The sequence below is a fragment of the Polypterus senegalus genome, chromosome 18 (assembly GCF_016835505.1).
Source record: "Polypterus senegalus isolate Bchr_013 chromosome 18, ASM1683550v1, whole genome shotgun sequence".
Lineage (NCBI taxonomy): Eukaryota > Metazoa > Chordata > Cladistia > Polypteriformes > Polypteridae > Polypterus > Polypterus senegalus.
The window spans coordinates 95,765,514-95,793,323 of NC_053171.1; the positions used below are offsets into that span (position 1 = coordinate 95,765,514).

The following is a 27,810-nucleotide window of genomic DNA, read 5'->3' on the forward strand; positions in this document are numbered from 1 at the left end:
GCCAGGCCACTCTCTCTGTATCAGCCTGGGCTGTCAGTGTGTGTTTCAGCAGCTTCCTCCCACACCTAAACACATCTGAGTTAAGTTAATTGGCACCCCTAAATTGAAACTCTGTTGGAAAGTGTTAGTGAGTGTAACTGTTCTCTGAGTGCAAAGGCGGAGTGGGTTCCAGCCTCGTGCCCAGTCATGCTGGTTTTGTGTCCGGCTCCCTGCAATATTGTAATAGAGAAAGCAGGTTCAGATAATAGAGAAATAGACAGATGCTGATTGTAATATTTCACGCAGTGAAAGACTGCAGCCACTGTGGATTTAAAGGGGCCCATTAAAGACACATTGAAACTAATACAGGTTGCACCACGAGAGGTAAAAATCATGATGTGTACTACAGAGGTGAACTTAGTTTACCACACTATTTGGATGGAATTTATGCCACCAGGTTACCAGTTCAATCACTGGCTCACTGTTGGCCCTGACTGAGTAACTTAACAAGCCCATCCTTCAGTTTTTAAAATGATATGCAAACACTGCTAGTGATCGTATACATTGTAGAAAGGTGCTATATAAAGTAAATGTTGTTTGTTTGGTGGCACGCCAGTCAAAGCAACATATTCCAAACCTGATGCTCTTTTTAAATTAACATTCTTTAATCACTTTCTAAGTTTAAGGATTTGAAGAACTGCAATGTTGAGGATGGCATGGCTCCACAAATGTAAGTTCAGTTTACTGTATGACACGCTACAAATGCAGTATGCCGTATTTCAAGGTGTGATATCACCATGAAAATGTACTGGACATTTATATGGTAAGACAGTATGTTGAAGGGTCAGTATCGTCACATGAACAGGGTACAGTGATACTCTTATTTGTATATTCTAATCAGTTCTGAACTTTATTTTTTGCATCCGTACTTTGTAAAGCATAACACATGGTGTTTGCCAGTAAAAGGCTAAATTAACTGGACCTACAGTTCTAAAGAAGAAGTCACCGAAACCCTTTTCCCTAAATGTACAACTTTACTATGGTATCGTCCTGCTGCCAATTCAGACATATCAGAGTTTCACATGGCTCAAATGCTCATGCTATGAACATAAATGCCATCGGTAATTTAGTATATTTTAAGCTGATGTAACATTATGCAACTTCTAATCAGAGGAAATGCTGTTGCTGATCTCGTTGCTGGACTGTGTCAATTTACATGACTAAAAATGACTGGGCATATCAAATTTAGCAACTGTGTGACAACTTTCCAGCCCAGTCGTGCTCACCTGGTTTTCTGACAGCCAATAATGTGCTACCTGTCGGAGCCGCTGCTGTACAAAGGGTTAACAGGCATGGCGAGTTTAGGCACAATCCTGCCTCTTCTTTTCTGTTTTTCCACTCTAAAATGGTTTGTAAAACATGAAATATCAGACAGACAAGTTGCTCTTCTGTTTGTGAGGTCCTTACTAGCTGGTTTCTAAAATGATTATCCACATACGAGATAGAAAAATTTAATGCTAGGGACAAATATCTATCTATCTATCTATCTATCTATCTATCTATCTATCTATCGTGAAGCGTACAGCTGCCCTAATCCCAACATAGACAGGCAGGAGACAGGTTTTGCACCTTGCACACGGTTTATTAACAGTTATGTGCACACAGTAAACCAGTACCAAGGCACAACACGGTCCCTTCTCTGCTGCCAGTCCATCCATCTCCACTCCTCCTCTGGCTTTGTCCTCATCCTCCCAGCTCTGGGCAATGAATGGTGGGGACTGGCCCCTTTTTATAGGGCACCCAGAAGGACTCCAGGTGCCCAATCAGTTTCTTCCAGCCACATTTCCAGAAGAATGGGCCCCATAAGGGTTGAGCTTCTATGCTCATGACCCATGGCCCCACTACAAGCCAAGGGGGCTGCCCTCTGTCAGTCTATCTATCTATCTATCTATCTATCTATCTATCTATCTATCTATCTATCTATCTATCTATCTATCTATCTATCTATCTATCTATCTATCTATCTATCTATCTATCTATCTATTATATAGTGCCTTTCATATCTATCTATCTATCTATCTATCTATCTATCTATTTATCTATCTATCTATCTATAACTAACAAAAACAGTTAATTTCTTCCTACATAAAAACTGAGAAATGTATATGGGATAGTTTCTTGCTAGCACTGAAAATTTGAGAAACATGAAATAAAATTGAAATGAAAGTCAAGTGTAAAGTATTTACATGAAATTATTAATGATCACGAGAAATAATGTGCTCAGAGATGACAATGTAAGCGTGAAGGTGAAAAGCTATTCTTCTGCGAGTTTCTTTAATAAAATAACACTGTGGATGTGTTCACTTGCTATGGGGATTTTTTAGAGTTACCACTTGTGACATCTCATGTCGTTGTGTTTTTGTTTTTTCATTTTGGAAGAAGCACGTGGTCACTGTTGATTTGCTAATTGGTAATTTTGTGAAAATAAAAAGTAAACTGAATGCATTAAATGCATATTACACAATTTGGGGTGGCATGATTTTATATTCTTGATTGATGTGAAACATCAACTTTATGTCATGACTATACTAATCCAGGTGTCATCTTCATTTTTCTCTGGATCCTCCTGCTGGGATCTAGCACTCTGAAAGTTATTCTTGTGAAATGTCTGACTGGTAGAGTCCTCTGTGCCCTAGCACCTGAGCGCAGCATAGTGGTGATATGAAAGGGTTTATTTTGTTTTGCCCCAAACAAATGCTAGGTTTGGCCCTACCATGTTCAACGGAAATACACAACAAGCTAAATATTTTGTAACAGAATGCTACTAACTTGTGCTTTTGACTTTGTGTGCTCACATATAAAAGTCTCATCATTTTGAACATTTTACGGTAACCATTAGAAAATGTACCAGTGAAAGGTACTGAGATAGCACAGCATCACCATTATAGTTTTCATTAATACCAGAAGGTCTAAAGCTAAGATATAATATGCATTGGTAAATTGTGCAATTTAATCCAACATTAAGGACCTACAGGGCCCCAGGATACCCTGCATTGTAGCACTATTGTGACCCCACAGTATCACTATCAGCACTTTATATACAGTATATGGACACTGAAATATCTCATGTGACTTTAATAAAATGAGTTGTGGAAGTTATGTACTGTCAAAGAGTACCACAGCACACCTTGTTAGAGCCAATCTTATACCAATAAAATGCCATGAGATATTTTTATGTTAGTCTCTTCACATGAGCCAAGTTATGATGGCAGAGTGTAACAGGTACTCAGTGTGATCAGGCAGTAGGTGTGTGTCACCCTGGTTTTATGCATTCTTTTTATTTTATTGTTGTTTTGTTAGTCCTCATATTTCTATGTTAACTCTTTTATGTTTATTATTTAATAACTGTTTATTGTCTCTTTTAAATTAGAGCATTGTTCATTTGAATAATTAATTGTGTCCATTGTTTCTTTTGTTTAAATGTGCAAAAGTCTGATCTTGGTTATAAAGGAGCAAATCTTACAGCACTTCAGCAGGAATAATGTTGGGGATGGGCCAATGGGAAGCTTGTATTAGAGGTGTGGGGAGGAGTCTGGGCAGGAGTGGGAGTGTTAAATACAGTACATTTGTGTTAAGGAAGGAAAAACAGCATTTTGTGGAAAAGAAGAGATACAAGTGTAGTAGAAATAGAACAGGAAAATGTATCCTGTCTTATTACAGCAAACGTTGAGGCTTCCAGGATTGTTGAATAGATGGAAGAAAACTCGTAAGCCTAAGTCAAAATGTTTTTCCATACTTTATTGTCTGGACAAAATACATCAATCTACATTAATTTCTTCACAATTCTCTATACAATTACTTTGTCAATAGTAATTGGGTATTGGTGGGCTTTTTGCTAATTATTCTTCTTCATTTCACTAAGAATTGTTCTTTTGCAATTATGTATTGAACTTTTGTTGTCTTTACTCATGTGTATTAGGCATTAAAGGAGGGCATTGCTTGAGATATATTTATTATACGGTGTGTTATTTAACTTTCAGTCTTTCCATTTAGATATACAGTTCCAACTTTTGTGTTATTTACAGTGTGGTGGTAGTACCTGTGGTGATGTAGAGAAACAATGTTGGTCGCCATTATCTTCATTATTATTTATTTATTTTTTTATCATTTTTGGATTAGTACAAAATGTTCTGCTGTTCCATGCGTTTTGTGAGTTGGACGACCCTGATGTCACTACTCATGGACCTCCCTAAGGCTACGTGTTGAGCCAGAGAGGGAAACTCGGCAGCAGATCAGATATTGCTTTTTCCTTTGGTTTTTTTTTTTTTTTTGGTTATTGGATTTGTCTTCTCAGTTCATTGGATTTCTAGCTTTGACTGTGCATTGAGACCTGTTGTCTAAAAAGACAATTCAAAGCAAACTTTTCTTTTTATCTTTTTTCCCTGTTTTTCAGTTTTTTGATGTATATTACTGCTATTGTACATGCATATCTTAATTTATAAAGATTCTCACTTTGAGTTGTTTCAGTTACCCTCTTCCTTGTAGGCATTTTATGTGAATTTTGGGACTTTATTGCATTTTTAAAAACGTAAAAACCAACTCCCCATTTGTAGGCCTGTGTAGGCCCTAGCCTGCAGGTAGTAACTGGGGACTGGATGACTGGGGGTGAGCTTTAATGGGGCTGGCCAGTGGAGGATCTGGCCTGGTTTGAGGAGCATTTTGGAGATGGCATACACCACATTCGCTATCTTTTTGACCCTGTGTTACAACAGCGCTACTGTTTTCAGCTTCCAACTATCGGTATACATTAAGGCATAACTGCGTAATTTGCATATATTTGAAAGACTTCATTCACAACATCATGAGTCCTATTCTGCGGTGCCCAGGGTTTGTTTCCTGCCATGTACCCTGTGTTGGCTGGGATTGGCTCCAGCAGACCCCCGTGACCCTGTACTTAGGATATAGCGGGTTGAATGATGACTAACTGACTGAGTCCTGTTCCTCTGTACATTTTTATAAAACGTTGTGAAGCTACACATGTAAACTCACAACTTATTCTCCTTACCTCTTCCTGCAATAATGCTGGACCCAAAAGTGTGTTTCATTGTGTCACTGTGCCTCTCTCCTTAGATAATCCTTTGATGTACGCTCTCTTTATGCACCTTAATTAGGTGCTGACATTACAGATTTGAATCTGTACACTGCTCACACTATAGGTGGTGTGATTTCCGATTAGATTGCCATATTATTGTTTTTTAAATTTGAGAAGCATTTGTGTGTCCTGCAGTAGACCGATGCTGGCTGTGGGATGAAAGGAAACGCTTTGTACCTATTAATGCTATGAGTAGCTCCGGATGTCTTGTACCCCAATAAGAATGAAAAGGTCTCTCTTTCATTGTGTGGTTTGATATAATATGCTTTCATAAAGTAAGCGTCTCAATTTTGAACACTGGTAGGTGTTGAAATCGATTCCTTCAGTAGCCTAATAAAAGCAGAGTCTAAATTAAATCAACCTTGATTATTCTACCTTAGAGAGCATGACCATAAAGTGCTTTAAGAAGCAATTATCATTATCATCATTCGAGATCTAGAAGCCGACTTCAACATAACCAAGTATAAGGCATTTTATTACTTATTATAAAGTGATGTGGCGTCATTTTAAAATAATTCAACAAAAAGACCCTAGAACTATTCTAGCTAGTTTATTCAGCAATCAAACAAGGAGGTGCTATTAGCCTTGACCATTGTGTGACACTGGTCCCACCTGCCTGCCTAACGTAAAGTCATCCCTGATGGAGGATCGCAGGAATCATAGGAAAGAGGGGCCCTTTCATTGGATTGGCTGGCCCAGTGCTGTTCCAGCCGTGGAATGGCCAAATGGGGGAGGCAGCTTGATGGACTCTAAACAAATCCAAATCATATTATGTGATGTCATCTACTGTTAAATTTTGTTACGTACTTCTAAAATTTTTATTTTTATACTGTATTGAGGATTTGTTCTGTTCTGTGTATTGTATGGTGTTGTATTGACCCCCTTTTTCTTTTTGACACCCACTGCATGCCCAGCCTACCTGGACATGGGGTCTTTCTTTGAACTGCCTTTCCTGAGGTTTCTTCCATTTATTCCCTACAAGGTTTTTCTTGTCTTCTTAGAGAGTCAAGAGGCAGGGCCTGTTAAAGCCCATTGCGGCACTCCTTGTGTGATATACAAAAAAGAAATTGTATTGTATTGTATTGTATGACAAGGACGTTTGAAACCTCCACATGTGACAGAGATCGGAAAAGCTGTGCTGTTTTGCAAAAGATGCTTATCACTTCATACTTGTATATCATGCAAAGTACGAGGAAGGTAAAATGTCTGAACCTTGAGGGAAGTTGGCAGAGTGGCATATTGTGTGTGCACGCCTTACTCTAGCATTGTATGTAGGGCAGCAGGGGATGCAGTAACTTCCTGACATGTGGTGTGCCAGTCCCTGTAGGTTTGCCGAGCCTGCACAGGTGGGCACACCTCCGCACCCACAGTGTGAGAGCTCAAGGCTGCCTGCTCGCAAGTAATCAAGGGCAGCCAGGAAAGAAAAACAGAAGCCACAGGGAGGCCTAGAAATCTGCGGCAGAAGATTCACATTGCCGCATCAGATTAGGCAAACAAAGGGAAAAGAAATTCAGCTCCTCGGTAACACGTTTTTTCAAACGAGCAGAAATATTATGGGCTGAAGACTTTGTCAGAGATTTCCCAATAGGCTGCATAATGTTGGCTGACATCAACAGGCCATATGCTTTATTATTTCCCTTATTTTTATTTAATCTGGGAGTTATTAATAAAGGTGTAAACAGTTTCTGTCAGGGAAGGGGAGGTAAAAAGAAAAACCAGCAGGAAAACAAAACAGAAACTACATTTGAGAACAGAAATGTTTTACATCCTTGTTCTGGCACCTAACTTGTCATTTTGTCATTCCGTACTGAGCCGGTTGTACTTGGTAGTTTTTGCTACATCCAAAATGGCGAGTATAAAGAAAATAAGCCAACTACGCCTACAGAAGCTACTTTAAACACTGACTGCGGTCAGGGTGTTCTCATGTTACATAAGGTCTGACGGCAAAGTTTTACTTTTATTATCCAAGGCAACTTAAAATAGTTGAGATACGATTGACTACGTTCATTTTGTTTTTCCAATAATGGCATAAGCAGGTGAAGTGACTTTCTCTTGGTCACATAGTATCTGTAGCAGGGTTTAAACCCCAAACCCCAGGGTTTGAAGTCTAAAGACTTAACCACAAGAACCAATTGTGAGACTAAACTCAACATGTAAACCAAAACTCAACGTGAAAAGATTCTTAGCCAGAAAGTAAGTAATCAGAAAATCATTAAGGGAAGTACGTGTTAAAAGGTTTTTGTTTTCATATTCACAAACAGTTTTAAATAATGTTATGTAAATGATCTAATAGGACGCAAGGCCATGAAAACAGAGACCAAGGTCTTAGCAGCAAAGCCACAAAATGGTAGCACCCACAAAGAAAACAAAATAATGTTAAAGTGAACAAAATGAAAGTAAGACTTGAAAGAGCAATATTCAAATTCTTAGAAACGAAATAAGAGCACCGAAAGACAAATGATTTGAGTTCAGAATATAAAAAACTGTAACAAAATCTCAACAGTATGGGGAGAAGAAAAGACACATCACAGCACAACACATTCATTTACACAAACTATGGAGTGTTGCCACCTATAAAAATTAATTTCTGGCTTATCCATTTTGTATAAGTATGCTGGGAAAGTTAAGATGTTGCCCCGTTTCACGGTATAATGTACTCATGTAAGGGACTAAATTGTCAGTAGGGCATTATGGTTGAGTTTTTATTTGAATATATTATAACACAAATTCTTCGTAATTAGAACATTAGAAAAACATTTGACAAAAACAAGCCATTCAGCCCAACAAAGCTTGCCAATTATATCCACCAAATTCTTCCAAAACAGCATAAAGTCAAGTTTTAAATATCTCTGGAATTTTACTGTCCACCACACTATTTGGTAACGTATTCCATGTGTCTGTTGTTTGCTGCGTGAAGAAAAGCTTCCTAACATCTTTGTGAAATTTTCTCTTAACAAGTTTACAATTGCGCTTGTGTGTTCATGTTGAGCTCATTTTAAAGTAACGGTCTTGATCCACTGTACTAATTCTTTCCATAATTTTGAACACTGTAATCATCATCATCTCACCTCATGGTCTCCATTTGCTTAAACTGAAAAAAAGTTCCAACGCCATCAATCTTTCCTCATCACTTGTACCCTGCAATCCTGGAATCTGTTCTCTCGACTTTTTCCAGCATTTCTAAGTCTTTTTTTGTAGCCCGAACACCAAAACTGCATGCAGTACTCCATGTGAGGAATCAGCAATGCATTAAATAGCGTAAGCATAACCTGCCTTGACTTGTATTCTTTGAAGGACGTTCAAAAAGTTTCCACACTTTTTTTAAGTCTATTTATTAAGAATTGCAAAAGCAAATTACGTCACTTTTTTATAGGGTGGTCCAGATCTAATTATGCAACTTTTAATGCAATGTAGGAAAACAATACAAGATAAAAGAATTGCTGTTCAATTGACAACAGTCTCACTGCCATTTTGGAATGCAGGGCAGGTGCCATTTATCGGCAACAAAAATAATTTTTTGTTCTTTCTCTGTGTAATAAACTTAATAAGTTATAGCATAATGAAAATTGCATAATTAGATCTGGACCGCCTTGTACATGGTCACCATTGTTTGTGATGTCATTTTCCTAGCGTCATATCAACTTTTCAAAGCCCAATTAGTACTCCTCCTGTCTTCACTGTTTCAAACGAAAATATAAAAGTGGGGGAAACTTTTTTGAACATCCCTCGTACATATTGTGCTATATAGCCTAACATTCTGTTAGTCTTCTTAATGGCCAAAATGGTGGCTTCTGAACACTATCTGGAAGGCGATAGTGATCAATCCACTGTGATCCTAGATCCTTCTTGTAAGGGCAACTTTCAAATTTCAAACCTCCCACTGAGTATTCAACTCTTAACATTTTTACTTTCTATGTGTAATACATTTACCTATACAGTGGAACCTCGTGTTACGAGTAACTTGGTTTACGAGTGTTTTGCAAGACGAACAAAAATTTTTAATAAATTTTGACTTGATAAATGAGCGATGTCTTGCAATACGAGCAGTATGGATACACTTTGTCTGCTGAGCGTCATGTGATCACAACTGAGCTGATGGTTCTTCTCTCTCTCCTTATCTCGCTTGCTCGCCCAGCGCGTCTCTCTCTCTCTCCTATATCTCGCCCAGCTGCTCTCTGTTTACTACAGCATTGTGACTGTGTGTGTGCGCTGTGAAGTGCGAGTCCCCATCTTGCTCCCCAAAACACGAAGCTGAGTCTCAGTACTTTAACACTAGTTTTATTCAGCTTGAAACAGCAACAGCGCTGTTATTTATTGTAGCGGGATCTTTATAATGTTCCTGGTATGACCCATTGACGACAGGCGCTTATAGCATGTCTGCGATCTTTTTGGATGCGCTTATACGGCGAACTGCTACAGCGCTGGGAGACTGCGACTGCTTTGGGACGCTCTTCCGCGTGTCGTCCTGTTGGTTGGAATCCCACATGAGTTTAGAAACTCACACCATCCATGATTCTTTTTAAAGGTAAAGTGCAGGTTAATTTGTATTGTGTATTTTACTTTATATTTTGTATTAATCATTTTTATATGAATAGTTTTGAGTTGTGGAACGAATCATCTGAGTTTCCATTATTTCTTATGGGGAAATTCACTTTGATATACGAGTGCTTTGGATTGCGAGCGCTTTCCGGAACGAATTTTGCTCGCAAACCGAGGTTCCACTGTATTACATTTCATCAGCCATAAATCTGCCTAAGCCTGTATGCATCTCATGTCCTTCAGTAATGATTCTAGATTATCTGCCAATCCACCTATCGTCTTAAGGTCCACCCGTGATCCACCACTTACTATGCATCATATGTTTGAATGCCACTGATTCTGCTATATTCTTACCTCATGTGATTTTCTAATCTATTTTGTCATACAGAATGACTTTTGGTCTTCTAAAATGCAAAACATGTGCAAGGTCACTCCACTCATTAAACCCATACCAGCATATCACAGTAGTAACACACATCTCAAGGCTTTGCTCTGGATTGTTCAGTGCTCCTTTGTATAATATGTTTATTTCACTTTATAAAAAAAACACGAGGATTGCTCATAATGAGTTGTCATCATTATAACAAACCATGCACCATTTTGATCTCATACTGCAAACACCATAAACACACCAGACCTACAGGTTCTAAATAAAAGTTTGCACACTCCTTTATAGTGGTAGTGTTAAAATGTTTTTATATGCACTTTCTAGAATGCTGGATACAAAATAATACTTTACTTCTTAAGAGTCTTCATCATATGACAAGTAACAAAGTGACATTTTTGTGAATTTGTCGTACTGACTCCCGGTAGGCAAATATAGGCAATGATCCATCTTTGTAAAACTCTGTACAAGGTTGCTTGACAGTGAATAAGCTGTGCAGTGAGGATCTTGGTATCAAGTGTACAAAATCACTCTCTTGTGGATTAGGTTGCTATTCCCACAAGATTAACTTCAGAACACCAGGACATCTGAACACCCATCAGCAGGGCCAGACATTTTTTTTTTTTCTTTGAGAAAGTGAAATACACTTCTTACTGGAATGAGCACACAGAAAACAAGTAAAATGTATTACTAGAAATTCTGTAATGTTTGATGCTCAGCCATTTTCTCACCTTGATAGACACATGTTCTTATTTTTCATTATTAAATGTAATGAACGGAGGAACACTGGAAGAAGTAGAGAAGTAATAACTACTGTATGATCAAGTCTCTGTTATTTACTCAGTTGTTTGCTGGGTTATATTGTCCAGTGGGATTTACTGGGAACACCCCAGGGAATACATTTAAAATTTGCTGATCCCCCAAAGATAGCAGTCGTCTCTCTATCCCTACTCACTCCGAGGGTGTCCATAAAAAGAATACGTGACCACACCCCTACAAGGTCCCTCCAGACATGACCCAGAAATGAATCGTGGAGTGTCTTTCTGCCCAATTCTCCAGAGGAAAGCATATACATCCTCAGAAGAATATGGGTGCCTGTGTGCTGCACGGGTAGAAGTGATAAAACATTTCTTTGGGGATTCAATGAAATATGGGCAATGTAGCACACTAGTACAGAACAGTAGAAGGCTTTTTCTTGTTTGTTTTGGTTTTTCAAGTAACTCTTGCCCTTCATCGTGAGCAGAAAGGATAAAACAGGGCAGGATACGTGGTCTTATTTTTTTGTTTACAACGTAGATGTTACTCTAATTAATGTATCTGTTAAAGCACTCTTGGGTTTCAATGTTGGCTGTTAAGACTGTGTGGAGTCGGCGTGGTCTCCTTGTGTCACAATGACTTTTTCCATGTATTTTAGTTTTACGTGTCACACACTAAACTACCCACAAACACACAGGCACCTGAATGAGTAAAAAGGAGCAAAAACTTAAAAAGAAAGAAAAGAAAATGTCTGACTTGTCAGTCACAGTCACAGTTTGGTATGTTCACAATTCTGAATTTTCGATTTGCCTAGATTAAGCTTTGGCTTAGGTATTTAGGATTCAATATTTTTGATTGTTTCAATAGATCATTCAGTTTCTTGTTCTGTTGAATCATTCATTATTATTTTTTTTCGTCCAGTTAACGTCTTGTATTTTTGGATGATTTTAGATATTAGTTTTTTGAAGGGGGAGGTGGCTCTTCAGTTCAATTGAACTGTCTCAACAGCTATTCACAAAAGGATTTTGTGTAAGTCATTTATTTGGCCAGACTTTAGCAACAAAATCATGTGTTTTGGACATTGTAAGCATACAACTGGATACCTGACGTGTGGATTATGCAACATGACTAATTTAATATTTTTCTCATTAATATTTTGGATATTGTCTGCTCTTGCTCAATTCTGGTCCCCGTTGAAGCCCGCTGTATCGGGGACTTTATCCATGAAAACATGAGATTAAGAATTTTCATTGACCATCACTTCAAACAACATGCAGAAAGTAATATGACTATAAATGTAATTTTGGATGGAGTACCTCAGTAAGAAACCTTTGTCAATTTTAATTCTCTTTTATGAACATTGTTTTGTTTGGCTAACATTATTGTTTTTTTCAATGATATGCTGAAAGCCCAATGATCTTTACTCTTAATTTACTTATTGAGAAATGTTCAGTAATAAAGGTATATCCAAAAAGATGCGAGCAGGAAAAGGTAGTACGTCACAGTACTGAACAAGGAAATGCTTCATTTTTATATTGTAAATTATTGTTTCTACTGTCTTGTGCTGATTCCCCAAAGATAGCAGTCATCTCTCCTCAACCTCAGAATCAGAATCCCTATCCCTACTCACTCGGAGGGTGTCCATAAAAAGAATATGTGACCGCACCCCTACAAGATCCCTCCAGACATGATCCAGAAATGAATTGTGTTACTCTAATTAATGTATCTCTCAAAACACTCTTGGGTTCCAATGTTGGCTGTTAAATGATTGTGTGGAGTCGGCGTGGTCTCCTTGTGTCACAATGAGCTACATTATTTGTATGAAAATGTGCTATATAAATAAATGTTGTTGTTGTTTCTATGTGAGGGGAAAACTCCTTGGAAGAAGGAATTGTTCTGTTCTGTATATTGTATTGTATTGACCCCCTACTTTTGACACCCACTGCACGCCCAACCTACCTGGAAAGGGGTCTCTCTTTAACCTGCTTTTCCCGAGGTTTCTTCCATTTTTCCCTACAAGGTTTTTATTGGGAGTTTTTCCTTGTCTTCTCAGAGAGTCAAGGCTGGGGGGCTGTCAAGGGGCAGGGCCTGTTAAAGCCCATTGCGGCACTTCCTGGGTGATTTTGGGCTATACAACAAATAAACTGTATCGTAAACTGTATTGTATGTGTTACTCCTAAATTTACTCACAATTCCAAGTAGTGAAAGCAGGGAATGCTTTTTTAAAGGGAATTTAAGGGACCTTACATAATCATGTGCAAACTGTAGTGAGTTCAAATCACTGAAAAGCAGTAGCCCTAAGGAAGCAGCAGTCTTCATCCTCTGCGATTCTTACTTAGCTCATGAAGATCCAAGATAAACCTGCATTAGTTTTAAGCAAAGTTCCAGGCTCTGGGTAAGGTGCCATGATGAGTGATGATGAGTGACGTACGGCCACAGTCGAAGGCAAGATAGAAACCAATATTTAATATATTTTCAGTCATTAATTGAAATTTACAGTGAAATAATTTCCATTTACATCTTTTAAATTAAATATGTTTTATTTTTCAAAATATTTCACATCCTATTTTATATATTTATATTTAAATATAAAAAAAACATTCAAAAAGATCAACCAGTAGTTTTAATTTTAAGAAGCAGTAATTTATAGTCTGTTATATTGGTTTGTATCCATGATGCACACCTGTTCGGAAGCCACACCAGCTAGAAGGTTTACTGGCTTTAACAGTGTAATTGAAGTATAATATTTTACAGTTTTCTGGCTCATAAATCATATGGTTACTTATTGCAAAACAGATTCCTTTGCTGTTGCACATTCCACTGCAAGTATTACCAGTGACTCATGAATATGTATAAAACATATCAAGGACTTATAATAGGGCACTTGTTAAAACTATATTTTAATGATACTTATAATAATATAACAATATAAATGACACTTGTTTCAATTTTCTTTCCATGATTTCTCTCTCTCTCGTACTCTCTCATTAGGAAATAGCTTTTGATCTGTCTGTCTCTGTCAGGTCCACTGAAGAGGTCTCCTTTCAGTCTCAAAAAATGAAGAGAGTTCGACTTTAATGGGGCAATTACATATGGTGATTTCTAACAGATAAAAGCAAACGTATAACAGAAATCTTAAGTCTTGCTAATTGCTTAAAAATGCAGTATTAATTTTCTCCCCCTCAAGCAAAGAAGGAAATTTTGCTTTCTCTTACATATGTCTAAAAAGCCAGCATACCTTGAATATTATAATAATACTGAAATGAGCAATTCTTCCAGAGGGGAGGCTAACGCTCAGATTATGCTGTTTGTAGACTTTGTATACCGCATTGTACAATACCTTCTCACAAAAGGGCCAATGTAACCATTTTATGCAGTTTTTATTCTACTGTACAAATGTTTGCTATGGTTCAAAACAGACATTTCAATTCCAACATTTGTTTTTGAAGAGCACTAAGAGCTTTTAAATCTTGGGATACTTCAGTGGAATTTTTTAGAAACGTCTCCTAATCCTGAGTAACTCTGGAGTGGTTAATTCTCCAGCAAAAAAAAAGCAAAGCCTTCAAGGTCAATATATATATCTATTTTTAATTAGTGCATCTTTTCTGTAGTATTGTTGATTAAAAGAGCATTGAATTTTACATGCAGCTTTTGTTTCTTTTGCTAACATTGAAAATTGTGTGGAATTCTGCAAGAAGGCATCAGGTGATTCCAATAATAACTGAACACTGACATCTACGCTGGGGATTCTCCCATAATCCAGTTAGCCATTTTCAAACCTGCTCATCCAGTTCTTTCTCATATGCGCCATAGTTTAACCTGGCAGCACTTGGCAAGAGGCAGCTGCCAATCCTAAATTAGGTACCAGTTTATGACAGGGCACACTCATCTGCACTGGGCTAATTTAAAGTCACAAATGAACACAACCTGCACCTCTTTGGGATGTGGCAGAAAAAAACCCCAAAAAAACTAACATACACACGAGAAATGTGCAGATATGTGAAAGACAGAGCCTTGAATTAGAATGCAGCGTGGACATACTAAATGTAATGCTTGTGTTTTTAAAGAGTAACTAGAGCAAAAAAAAGGTCTTAAATGATACACTGGGAGATGAAATCAGTAATAAATGAGCAAACTGAACAATTTTAAATAAACTGCTCAAAAAAATGAAAGGAACACTTTGAAAACACATCAGATCTCAATGGGAAAAAGAAATCCTCCTGGATATCTATACTGATATAGACTGGGTAATGTGTCAGGAACGAAAGGATGCCACTTCGTTTGATGGAAATGAAAATGATCAACCTACAGAGCCCTGAATTCAAAGACGCCCCAAAAATCAGAGTGAAAAAATGATGTGGCAGGCTAGTCCATTTTGCCCAAATTGAATTGCAGCAACTCCAAATTGTCCGCAGCACTTTGTATGGCCCCTGTGTTCTTGTATACATGCCTGACAACATCGGTGCATGCTTCTAATGAGATGACAGATGGTGTTGTGGAGGATCTCCTCCCAGATCTGGACCAGGGCATCACTGAGCTCCTGGACAGTCTGAGGTGCAACCTGGTGGCATTGGATGGACCAAAACATAATGTCCCAGAGGTGTTCTATTGGATTTAGGTCAGGAAAGTGTGGTGGCCAGTCAATGGTATCAATTCCTTCATCCTCCAGGAACTGCCTGCATACTCTCACCACATGAGGCCAGGAATTGTCGTGCACCAGGAGCCACTGTACCAGCATAGGGTCTGACAATGGGTCCAAGGATTTCATCCTGATACCTAATGGCAGCCAAGGTGCCTTTGTCAAGCCTGTAGCGGTCTGTGTGACCCTCCATGGATATGCCTCCCCAGACAATCATTAACCCACCACCAAACTGCTCATGCTGAATGATGTTACAGGCAGCATAATGTTCTCCATGGCTTCTCCAGACCCTTTCACTTCTGTCACGTGCTCAGGGTGAACCTGCTCTCATCTGTAAAAAGCACAGGGCACCAGTGGTGCATCTGCCAATTCTGGTATTCTATGGTGAATGCCAATCGAGCTGCATGCTGCTGGGCAGTGAGCTCAGGGCCCATTAGAGGACATGAAGTCTTTCTGGTTGTTTGGTCAGAGACATTCACACCAGTGGCCTGCTGGAGGTCATTTTGTAGGGCTCTGGCAGTGCTCATCCTGTTCCTCCTTGCCTTGATACTGGTCCTGCTGATGGGTTATGGACCTTCTATGGCCCTCTCCAGCTCTCCTAGAGTAACTGCTTGTCTCCTAGAATCTCCTCCATGCCCTTGAGACTGTGCAGGGAGACACAGCAAACCTTCTGGCAATGACACGTATTGATGTGCCATCCTGGAGAAGTTGGACTACCTGTGCAACCTCTGTAAGGTCCAGGTATCGCCTCATGGTACCAGTAGTGACACTGACTGTAGCCAAATGCAAAACTAGTGAAGAAACAGTCAGAAAAGATGAGGAGGGAAAAATGTCAGTGGCCTCCACCTGTTAAACCATTCCTGTTTTGGGGGTCATCTCATTGTTGCCCCTCTAATGCATCTGTTGTTAATTTCATTAACACCACAGCAGCTGAAACAATTGATTAACAACCACCTTTGCTACTTAACTGACCAGATTAATATCCCATAAGTTTCATTGACTTTATGCTATACTCTGATTAAAAAGTGTTCCTTTAATTCTTTTGAGCAGGTTATAAAAAACATTCAAAAAGTCAAGCAGTAGTTTTAATCTTAAGAAGCTGTCATTTTAAAGGGTTGGGGGTCGACTTGTTTTCAATTCTACTTTTTGTAAAAATTGATTGATCTGTATGGAATGATTGCAATAAAATTAATAAAATCTCAAAAAAAAAAAAAAAATGAAGCTGTCATTTCTAGTCAGTTATTTTGGTTTTATCCATAAGGCACACCTGTCCAGAAGCCACACCAGCTAGAAGGTTTACTGGTTTTAATAGTGCAATTGAAATATAATATTTTACAATTTTCTGCCTCATAATAAGTAATTATTAAATAAGTAATAAAAGAACAAGCTGAAATCATTCTCTGGGAGCAAGCACAATTTTAAGAGACCAGGAATTTAAAGATAGAAAGGCCAATTGTCAACAAGCAAACTTGAAGTGAAAATTTAACAACGAAAGAAGCAAAGCCCAACTAACTGTCACTGGCTTTTTTAGATTAATTGTAACTGCATGTCTTCTCTTAAATCATCACACGTACGATGCGATTCTCATTTTGAGCCACGCACCTCTTAATCTCTAACAACTGACAACTAAACATCAACTTTCAAGTTCTAATAAACAGAATGGAGTCATGAATTTCAAAACATTCATGTTATCACGGTGTTGGAAATCGGCACTGTGTTGCGTGTCGGTCAGACATGCAGGTAAGAATTTCATTGTACTTTGTATACATGGCAATATTAGTACCACTGCTATTATTACTACACGGTGATCCAGATCTAATTATTGAGAAAGCAGAAAAAACATTATTAACTGTAATGATTATACACTCACCTAAAGGATTATTAGGAACACCTGTTCAATTTCTCATTAATGCAATTATCTAATCAACCAATCACATGGCAGTTGCTTCAATGCATTTAGGGGTGTGGTCCTGGTCAAGACAATCTCCTGAACTCCAAACTGAATGTCAGAATGGCAAAGAAAGGTGATTTAAGCAATTTTGAGCGTGGCATGGTTGTTGGTGCCAGACGGGCCGGTCTGAGTATTTCACAATCTGCTCAGTTACTGGGATTTTCACGCACAACCATTTCTAGGGTTTACAAAGAATGGTGTGAAAAGGGAAAAACATCCAGTATGCGGCAGTCCTGTGGGCGAAAATGCCTTGTTGATGCTAGAGGTCAGAGGAGAATGAATGGGCCGACTGATTCAAGCTGATAGAAGAGCAACTTTGACTGAAATAACCACTCGTTACAACCGAGGTATGCAGCAAAGCATTTGTGAAGCCACAACACGCACAACCTTGAGGCGGATGGGCTACAACAGCAGAAGACCCCACCGGGTACCACTCATCTCCACTACGAATAGGAAAAAGAGGCTACAATTTGCACGAGCTCACCAAAATTGGACAGTTGAAGACTGGAAAAATGTTGCCTGGTCTGATGAGTCTCGATTTCTGTTGAGACATTCAAATGGTAGTCAGAATTTGGCGTAAACAGAATGAGAACATGGATCCATCATGCCTTGTTACCACTGTGCAGGCTGGTGGTGTAATGGTGTGGGGGATGTTTTCTTGGCACACTATAGGCCCCTTAGTGCCAATTGGGCATCGTTTAAATGCCACGGGCTACCTGAGCATTGTTTCTGACCATGTCCATCCCTTCATGACCACCATGTACCCATCCTCTGATGGCTACTTCCAGCAGGATAATGCACCATGTCACAAAGCTCGAATCATTTCAAATTGGTTTCTTGAACATGACAATGAGTTCACTGTACTAAAATGGCCCCCACAGTCACCAGATCTCAACCCAATAGAGCATCTTTGGGATGTGGTGGAACGGGAGCTTCGTGCCCTGGATGTGCATCCCACAAATCTCCATCAACTGCAAGATGCTATCCTATCAATATGGGCCAACATTTCTAAAGAATGCTTTCAGCACCTTGTTGAATCAATGCCACGTAGAATTAAGGCAGTTCTGAAGGCGAAAGGGGGTCGAACACCGTATTAGTATGGTGGTCCTAATAATCCTTTAGGTGAGTGTAAGTATCCGTCTATCCATCCATTATCCAACCTGCTATATCCTAACTGCAGGGTCGCGGGGGTCTGCTGGAACCAATCCCAGCCAGCACAGGGCGCAAGGCAGGAAGCAGACCCCAGGCAGGGTGTCAGCCCACCACAGATGATTATAAGTATTTTAACTCACAAAATACCAATGACTGTATTTTGTATTAATCATGCATGATTTTATACTTCTATATGATTTGATCTTCATTTAGGTAAGAAAGTAATTATGTTTATGCACAGAATATTGGACTGCTCACATTCTTCTATGTGAAAGTGCTAACCTCTTGAAATTAACAGAACACCCTGTGATATTATAAATCAATATGATCGTTTTCTTAACTCTTGCTTAAAAATATAAGATAAAAATGTCATTTATGAATTAATAAATAAGGATTATTAATCTAACCAAACAAATATAGTCTAATGAAGATATTAAAGCTATAAGAATGTAATCTCTTTATAACTAATGCAATGAACTTTAAAACTGCTTGGAATTGGGTTTGTGTGTGTCTACTGAGAAGGGCACATTCTTTAGAAAATGCAAGAGCCTGGTACTGCTTGTTTTTGCTGTACTCCTGTATGTCATAAATTAAGATGCAACCCTAATCTATGTATGACCTCAAAATGGACATGTTATGTTTTTTCTGTTCGCTCTTTGGCTAATGAACAAGCTAGGTAATAATAGAGAGAACATTTTTTTGTTTTAGGCTAGTCTGCCCGAACTCAAATCATTTGGCCTGAGCTGGGGGGGGGCAGTCTCGCAGTCTCTCTAACTCACCAAGAATAAATATTAAAGAAATTGCTTTTTAATTTTAAATTGGTGTTTATCTCCTTGTTTTTCGACTTCAGCGTTCACTTTATGCAATTTTCATTACGCTATAACTTATTAAGTTGATTACTCCAAGCCTGTATCCAACTGAATGGAAGACAAGTGGAACATTACATGGAAAGTCAGTGAATTAGTTCAATGTAAGTCCATTTTCGTTTATTACAAGATATTTCAAACAATTCTTTTGTCTTGTATTGTTTTCCTGTATTGCATTAAAAGTTGCATAATTAGATCTAGACCACCCTATATTACAGTATATCCTCTCCCTATCTAAATTTGAATAAAAAAGATGTTCCTTAAAGGACTGCACCACCCAAAAATGACATTTTTAATATGCTCCTTAACCCATGTAATTTTTAATGATGGCAGAGAAAAAAAAAATTGAATCCCATTTCTTCATGAAGAATGAAGAGAAACAGTCTAGGAAATAACAAAAACCTATAATGACCAATGCTGACAAAAAAATCTCACGTTACTCGTGTTGTATAATCCACATGTCAGTTACCCAGTCATGTGCACCAATTGCACAAAATGCATGTTTTTATTGCTAAAATATTGTTAAGTATACACTTTTAGAATAATGAGTGCACATCACAAACAGAAACCTAAAGCCTCACGGGATTTGCTTCTTGAATTGAAGACCCACCTGTCCCCATCATTAATTGGTCAGGAGTCCTGTCTTCAAGTTTGAAAAGTGATTCCCATGAGGCTTTAGTTCCTGTATATTATGTGAACTGATTATGATCCAGAAATGTATATTTAACAATATTTTACAAAAAAGCATGTTTTGTGCATATGACAGCTGGATTATGTGACACAAGTAATGTGAGCTTTCCTTTCCATGCGACACTAGAAGGTACAGGGGGTAAGTAACATGAAAAAAACGTACACATTTTGGGTGGCGTTTTACTTTAAAAGATTATTATCCCTACATTTGGATAAATTGAATATAGTGACATCATTGATGCAATATGCAGCAAACCTGGCAACTGCAAGAAATATTCCTGAAGCCATTGAAAAAAAATGGTGAAATAACAAAAAGAAATTTTAGTCATTTGTCTTGTTGAGTATTTTTTTTTTTTATTAACTTTTCTGTGATTTGCTGAACGCAGTTTTCATATTAAGTACAGTTGTCATAGAAATGACTAAAGGCATTCTCCTTTGATTTATCAGGTTTTCATTACTGAAGGATACTTCAATAACACAAATAGCCGTCCATCCATTCAATCATTGAGTCTTCCATAACAATGGGGACAAGGAATGAATGAGAGATTTTGGTTTTTGATTTTTAATAAATTTGTAAACCATGTAGATTGATAACTAGAAATGGCAAATTTATCCATTTTAAAATGAATGCACAACACAAAAGTGTGCAGAAAGTAAAAGGGTCTAAATACGTCCCCAATCCACTGCACATAAACAGATATAGATATGCTGTAGAAATGTTCTTACCATTCGCACCCTTATCAGTGGAGTGAATTTGTGAATTTCCCCTTGGGATTAATAAAGTATCTATCTATCTATCTATCTATCTATCTATCTATCTATCTATCTATCTATCTATCTATCTATCTATCTATCTATCAAATCCTGCCTACTATACCAAATTGTATCTATCTATCTATCTATCTATCTATCTATCTATCTATCTATCTATCTATCTATCTATCTATTTGTGAAGGTCTTTATAATTCTCTTTCTGTACTGCATTTTCGCAGAAAGTTAAACTCATGAATGGGACTCATATATAAAATGGGACTCTTATATATCTTCTTTTTAAGTCTGGATCACAATCTGATTATTAGGTGGTTACCTACCAGGTAACACTTGTAGTTGGTTGGCCAGTCAGCAAATATCCATCATGTCTTCTCAGTTGCGAGAAGCAGATCATAGATATGTGATACAGTATCTGCCAATCTAAACTAACCTAAACAATTGATTTAATAGAAATTGTTTCAACATTTCCAAAGATGAAATCAAGAGAAAAGCAGTTTTGAACTTCAGTGATTTGTTTGTTCAAAACTGTAAATATCCATCCAGCCATCCATCCATCCCTTATCCAAACTGCTATATCCTAAGTACAGGATCACGGGGGTCTGCCAGAGCCAATCCCAGCCAACACAGGGCGCAAGGCAGGAAACAAACCCCGGACATGGCGCCAGCCCACCGCAGACTGTAAATATCTTTAAACATATTATTGTTATTATTATTATTATTATTATTATTTAGTTTTCAGAACTTTGCTTATAAAATGAAACTTATTTTTTATTATGTTATATTGTTATATTTCTATATTATTACATTTGTGCTTCCACATTTTGCAACTAAAATATACCCAGTTTTAACATGCTATGTCAGATTTACATTTGTGGTAAACTGATAGCCTACTTATGAAGAATTATGAAGTTCATTAAAATAAATATATACCTGTAGTCCACATAAAATGGATACATCAATGATGGTTTATAAATCGGTTCATAATCCATTTAAAGAACCAGATTATAAATCAATGTTATATAAGTAATGCTATATCAAATGGTATAATAGCAATAATCCTACACGCATGAAATTCATGTCAAAGAAAGGGTGAAACAATTGGCTGGGCGATGAGAGTGAAGGCACCTACAGCTTTGACTAGGGCAGTAAAAATGCAAGACCTGACCCAACTCACAGCTTCAGAGTCCTACATCCAAATCCTACTGGGGCCGTTGTCTTTGTGTAGTTTGCACATTCTCACTGGCTTTTTCTTCAGCTTCCTATTTTCCTCCCACATCCCAAAGCCACACAAATGTTCATCGGTGACTCTAAATTGGCCAACCTGGACCGAGCCTGCTGTGCCACACACTGGTGCCCCCTCCATGGTTTTCTCCTACTTTGCACCTGCACACAGCCCTGAAAAGAAAAATAAGTAGATTGAATATTTCAAAGCATTTCCTCTAAACCTTACAGTAATTTACTTATAAATATTGGCATCCTAACTAACAATCCAAACTAAAGAAAAATGAATCAAACCTGACATATTTTTTGCTAACTAATATTTAGTCAATGAACAACATTAGTCATCAGACAAGTCATTTCATAATGTGACTTTGAATGCTCTGTTCTTAACACCTACGAGCTATTCCTGTCTTCTTCCGCCAAGTGCTTTACATCTGCAACTGTTTACTGCAGAGAACAGAGTTTACATTGTAGGTATGAAAGCACAACGGGAAATAAAAAATAATTCCTTCTGTACTTTAAAGGTATAAACACATCGTTCTCTAATACTCTTTTCTTTTTTAATGGTTACATGCTAATCTGTGAGGAGACACCATATTTTTCTTTATTTTAAGCTTCAGGGTGACAATCCGTACGTACAGTGCATGAATGGTATAAGTGGGATTGGAGAGGGTGATGGAATTCTCCCCAAGCCTTTAAACTCAGGAACCGATAGCCATTGCTTAGCCAGTGCTTTATCATGGATTCAGTGGTTTGAGCGCCTCAGGCAGAGATACAGTAGAGTTGGGGTTCTCCAAACCTTCCATATCTCAGCGAACTGTGGTTCTCTCTTTCCCTTTCTGTTCTTTTCTTGTTAAAGTTGCAGTGTGGTGGGTTGAGTGTAGAAACTGGGGACTGTAAGGAGTAAAGCTGGTTGGTGTCGTGTTTGGCCATCTCCTGACTGTGAGAGAAACGATTACAAATTAAACTTATAGTTTCACCTTCTTATGTTTCTGGACACATTTCGAATTATTTCATTTTTTTCTCAGATATTAAGATAATAACTTAATGTTTTGTATTACCTCAAAACCATTTTTAAAAATGTACTAACAGTGCAATACTGTTTACAGTCATTATCGCTATTGTGTGGCTAATAACCCACCTGTCACATGACCTATGACAAGTTATAAAAGAGGATAATACACACCTCTATGTGTCCAAGTTTTTGGATTTTTAAAGTACTCCTTGTGCTTTATTCACATTTCTTATTTACCACTCTAGTTTTTGACAAAGATTTTTAGCTTTTGTCTTTGGTTTTGGCATCATGTATGATCTTTATGCTACACCGATCCCTCTCCCACTTGGACAGAGGCAGTGGTGCTGTAAGAATTATGTTTCTGGACTTCTCTAGCGCCTTCAACACCATCCAACCTCTGTTCCTCAGGGACAAGCTGACAGAGATGGCAGTAGAGTCACACCTGGTGACATAGATCGTGGACTATCTTACAGACAGACCTCAGTATGTGCGTCTCGGGAACTGCAGGTCTGACATTGTGGTCAGCAACACAGGAGTGTGCCGCAGTGGACTGGACTTTCTCTGGTCCTGTTCAGCCAACATACATCGGACTTCCGATACAACTCAGAGATCTGCCACGTGCAAAAGTTCGCTGATGACACTGCTATCATGGGCTGCATCAGGAGTGGGCAGGAGGAGGAGTATAGGAACCTAATCAAGGACTTTGTTAAATGGTGCGACTCAAACAACTTACATCTTAACACCAGCAAAACCAAGGAACTGGTGGTGGATTTTAGGAGGCCCAGGCCCTCATGGACCCCATGATCATCAGAGGTGACTGTGCAGAGGGTGCAGACCTATAAATACCTGGGAGTGCAGCTGGATGATAAATTGGACTGGACTGCCAATATTGATGCTCTGTGCAAGAAACAACAGAGCCGACTATACTTCCTTAGAAGACTGGCGTCCTTCAACATCTGCAATAATAATCAGACGGTTGTGGCGAGCGCCCTCTCCTATGCGGTGGTGTGCTGGGGAGGCAGCATAAAGAAGAGGGACGCCTCATGCCTGGACAAACTGGTGAGGAAGGCAGGCTCTATTGTAGGCACGGAGCTGGACAGGTTGACATCCATGGCAGAGCGACGGGCACTGAGCAGACTCCTGTCAATCATGGAGAATCCACTGCATCCACTGAACAGGATCATCTCCAGACAGAGGAGCAGCTTCAGCGACAGACTGATGTCACCGTCCTGCTTCACTGACAGTCTGAGGAGACCCCACACTATGCGACTCTTCAGTTCCACCCGGGGGTGTAAACGTTAACATAATACAAAGTTATTGTCTGTTTATACCTGCATTGTTATCACTCTTTAATTTAATCTATCTATCTATCTATCTATCTATCTATCTATCTATCTATCTATCTATCTATCTATCTATCTATCTATCTATCTATCTATCTATCTATCTATCTATCTATCTAATCCTGCCAACTACACTACCCATCTATCTATCTATCTATCTATCTATCATGGTGTTCTGTCCTCCTGTCACAGCCTTTTCACTTTTCTGTTTTTGGCATTTAAATTTTCTGGTTGATCTACAGTCGTGGCCAAAAGTTTTGAGAATGACACAAATATTAATTTTCACAACGACTGCTGCCTTATTTTTTATGATAGGAATTTGCATCGACTCCAGAATGTTATGACGAGTGATCAGATGAATGAATGGCCCAAGTGTTGGCTTTCACCAAGTTTGCTGCTTTAGTGTTTTTAGATCTTTTTGTCAGATGTTTCTATGGTACACTGAAGTATGAACTTCTCAGGACAAGCCTTTTTTTTCTTTAAGGCACAATAAAATCTGCTATAGGCCCATCTGAAAATGAGTTATATTTTTGAAATATCACATATTACTGCACTTTAAATGAAGACTACACACTGCATCGGAATTCACCAAGGGGGGATTAGCCTTTTCCCTGATGTTTTCCCAATATGAAAGCAATGGTCTTGGTCTACAAAATATAATGAGCATCTTTTTTCATCACCAAAATTGAAAAATGACCAAGAATGACACCTACCCAAAAGAAGACGGAAGTTCCAACATACTGTACATATCAAAAGGGACGTCAATGGGAAAATAATGTGAAGGTTAGCCAGGGACAGTTGATTTTGGGGAGGTGCAGCAGTTTGTGCTTATAGTGCTCAAATGCCAGCCCAGCTACTGTTATTGTATAGTTTGCAGGTTCTGCTCATTTTTGCGTGTTTCAGTCTCATTGTTCTCCAGGTTTTCTCTCATATCCCAAAATATGTGTGGAGCTCAAATTCAGCCCAAGTAAGGATATGTATGTATGTATGTATGTATGTGAGCTGGCACTTTGAGGGATTGGCTCCTATCCTGCATTGCACTCCCATGGCATTTCATTTTCTACTGTCTGACATACATGTTGGTGTCCCTAAAAGTAGAATTCACTCATTTTGACAGCAGTAGCAGTGGCAAATGCAGATTTCCCCCCGATTTCAATAGCAAGGTTGTTATAGTCTGGTATGATATCATTGTTCATGCTTGTAGCCTCTTGTTGTGTTAAAACATCCATCTTTATTTTAAAAAGTCTCAATACTATAGTGAAGAATGCAAAGAGCTTCTCAACTTCCTCTCATTTTTCTGTTTTTCTTTTTTTACTTGTGTAATTTTGCTTCACTTTGGATGTCAACATTTTTGATGAAACATGGAAGAGTTTTCTCTGAATATTGCTCATGGGAATAGGATGCATTTTCCAGACATTCCTCTATCTAGGCATTCTTCTGTTATTACATAAAATGAAAACACTTGTATTACAGACACTAAAATGATTTGTTCTTCAGATATAATTTTTACTTTAATTGAGAACAGCAATCTAATCGTTTACAGGACAGTTTTGCTAGGTGAGTAAGTAAGTATGTCTGGCACCTCCTATGCCATTTGTGATATCTAGAGCGCGCTATTGAGCCAAACTCAAACATTATCTGTGGAGCTAAAATAAGTAAAAAGAAGAATCTGTTCCTTTTTACGCGAGAGTTTCATTAGGTCGGTAAATAAGTATGTCTGGTACTTCTGGATCATTCAGAGATCGTATGTTCTACATGCTGCATCTTGTATCCATGCTTAAGCATAAGTTTTCATGTAGAGCAGGGCTGTCAAACTCCGGGCCTGGCTGCAGGTTTTCTTTTTAACCCTTTTCCTACTCAGTGCCCAGTTTTCACTGCTAATTAACTTCTTTTCCCTTCATTTTAGTAGCCCTGTTTTAAAGGATGCAGTGATCTGAATTGATTACTTGCTTCATTAAATGACAGCAAAACAGAAATAAGATGTGAAAGGAGCCAACAGATGACCAGCTAAACTGGGATTTCAAACTCCAACCAATCTCTTAATGAGAAGCTGATTCTTGCTGTTAATTAAACCTGTTATTTAATTCCACAGCTTGTTGCTGCTCTCATACAGATATTTCCAAATCTGTTGATTTTTCAGTTTTTTCTAAGAACACCATCAAAATGTGTTGGTGACCTGAGAGATCAACCTTACTGAGACCGTCACCTTTCTTTATTTTGAGGTATTGTGTGATGGGCACAGCTGAGCTGGTCATGTGGCGACTCGTTTTGTGTCTCATTAGTATTTGGCTACTAAATAAGGAAAAAAGAGACAACTAAGGGGCCGAAGTCAAGTTAATTAGCTAAGTAAAATAAGTTAATTAGCAGCAAAAACAGGTCACTAATGAAGACGATGGTTAGAATGAAAACCTGCAGCCACTGCGGCCCTCCAGGACCGGAGTTCGACACCCATCATATAGAGTGAGCTCCATAAGAGCCAACGTGCTATTTTTTTTTTCCCCCTTTTTATTAATTTGCAATCCATACAAAGCAATCAAGTTTTTACAAAAGAAAAATTAAGTTACGAACAGGTCGATCCCCACCCCTGAGAGAGAGAGCAAGCTAATCAGCGTGAGATTTAAGGCTTGTAAACATACCTAAATTAATAAATTCTCTGCGCTTTACGAGCTTATTTTAAAATATTACTGATTAAATTCTGCCAAAGTCTGTACGGATCCTCTAACTGAGTATTTGATTTTTTTCCAGTTTCAAGTAATATAACACATCGGTTACCCACTGACTTAAAAGAGGAGAGTTTGGGTTCTTCCAGTTTATTAGAATCAGTCTGCCTGCCAAAAGTGTAGTGAATGCAATCACAATTTGTTTGTCCTTCTCCACTTTAAGCCCCTCTGGAAGACCCCCAAACACAGCTGTTAATGGGTTAGGAGGGATTGTGAGTCCAAGGCCGTCTGAAAGGTAATTAAAATGTTTTGTCCAGAATGATGTTAATTTGGTGCAGGCCCAGAACATGTGACTCAGTGAGGCTGGAGCTCGATTGCAACGTTCACAGGTTGGATCATGCCCTGGAAACATTTTGGAGAGTTTTAGTCGAGACAGATGTGCTCGATGTATAATTTTGAGTTGTATAATTGTATGCTTTGCGCATATGGAGCTCGAGTGAATTCTCTGCATTGCTACTTTCCACTCCTTCTCTGATATATTAATTGAGAGATCTTTTTCCCAGTGTCCTCTTGGATCTTTGAAAGGGAGGGATTGTAAAATGATTTTATATATTGTAGAGATAGAGTCTAACTCCTTGAGATTGAGCAGTATTTTTTCCAGCATGGATGAGGGTGCAAGATGAGGAAAATC

The 27,810-nt window shown here is 38.4% G+C and overlaps 2 long non-coding RNA genes across 2 annotated transcripts in view; one reads left to right on the forward strand and one right to left on the reverse strand.

Annotated features, from left to right (window-relative positions):
* Window positions 1-27,810, reverse strand: part of LOC120518846 — a 48,463-nt gene that overhangs the window by 11,517 nt on the left and 9,136 nt on the right. The window contains exon 2 of the long non-coding RNA XR_005631311.1: window positions 22,055-22,275. This is a non-coding gene — a long non-coding RNA (uncharacterized LOC120518846). The remainder of the gene's footprint in view (window positions 1-22,054; window positions 22,276-27,810) is intronic.
* The window catches only part of LOC120518847, a 67,337-nt gene that overhangs the window by 10,925 nt on the left and 28,602 nt on the right, over window positions 1-27,810 (forward strand). The gene's annotated exons all lie outside the window — the stretch shown is intronic.